The sequence below is a fragment of the Arachis duranensis genome, chromosome 5 (genome assembly GCF_000817695.3).
Source record: "Arachis duranensis cultivar V14167 chromosome 5, aradu.V14167.gnm2.J7QH, whole genome shotgun sequence".
Lineage (NCBI taxonomy): Eukaryota > Viridiplantae > Streptophyta > Magnoliopsida > Fabales > Fabaceae > Arachis > Arachis duranensis.
Window position 1 is genome coordinate 13,212,943 of NC_029776.3, and position 1,544 is coordinate 13,214,486.

Genomic DNA, 1,544 nt, shown 5'->3' on the forward strand with positions numbered 1-1,544 from the left:
TTTTTATTTTTTAAAAAAAATATAGATAGATAATAAAAATATTAAATAATGTGAATAATAAATATATAAAATATTTAATTTAATAAGTATGTAGATGATTATATTTATTATTTTTAATTAGATAGTTATTTTTTTTATTTGATTTATTTATGTACAGTTAATAATAACTGAATGTTTAATTTACTAGAGGTACAGATAGTTATCCTAATGTTAAGATTTATGAAATAATTTAGAGATTTAGTATTTTTTATTTTATTAACTCAATTCTAAAATTTATTATTCACATTATTTATAAAAATCATTGTCTACTTAATAAAACTATATTTTTTAAGCTATGAATCTCCAACATTATAATTGAATTTTGCTTATGTTTTTGGAAAAAAGCATTGCAAAACTACGCTGTATGCCGGGCAATATTGTTGAAGGCACATAATAATCACAGTATTAGTGTATTAAATCACTTACCGGAAGTTCCATGATTTTGATGGTGACCTTTTTTCTTATAACGAATTTATTGTTGACCACAATAACCATATATATAGTTATGACTTTTTACTTTTTAGAATATGTGGCATTGACAATTTAAGTAACCATATATAAAGTAGTTGAAACTTGTTACAATATATTCATATCTACCGTAGTAACATCAAATATTAATATATTACTAGTATAACTTCATCTTTCAGAACAGCAAGTCAAGACATTACTACGTACGTAATTACGTATGTTGAAAACTTATATGTCAATGATATCATAATAGTTAAAGTATGATTTTGGTTTTAACGGCCCTTTATTTTAAAATCGTTTTTCGGACGAAAATATTTCTCCTTCTTCTCTTTTTCTTCAACACCTATCTTCTTCTTTAACATTAACAAAAAACTGAAGCAGATGCACAAACACAAAAACATAAGCAGACAACAATGAATAACAACAAGTTCAACCAGAAGCGAAAGAACAGCAGAAGCAAAAAAGAATGAAACAACAACCAGATGTAGAAGAACAACAATCATGGATCTTGTATACAATTAACCATTAATAGAAATTTAATAACCTAAGCTAATTCTATCAAATCTAAGCTGATTCAACAACAATAACAACAACAACAATTCAGCATCAATTTTCAGTAATTTAATAACTTAAAATCAACTAATAGAAAATTAAAATTCAACTAAACTAACCCAGAATCAAATCAAGGAACTAATACTAACCAAAACAGAAATTGAAAGCAAAATGATAACCTGGATTATGAAAATAGAAAATAAAAAAGAAGGGATAGGGGAGGCAGTGGTGGAGCGTCGACGGTTTGGGCATGACGGGAAGGGGCTGGAGGGAGGGTAACAGGCAGTGGTGGCTATGATTCCTTCTGCGACAGGGACTGAGGGAGGAGAAGCAGGGAGGCTCGCTAGCGGTGATAAAGCAGAAGAGGCGGCTCCACGTTGCTGCGTGGTGGTGAAGCAAGGGAGGCTCCACGTTGCTGCACCATGGTGAAGCAGGAGAGGCTCGCCAGCGAAAGAAGGAGGGGAGAGGGTCGCAGTTGCTCTGGG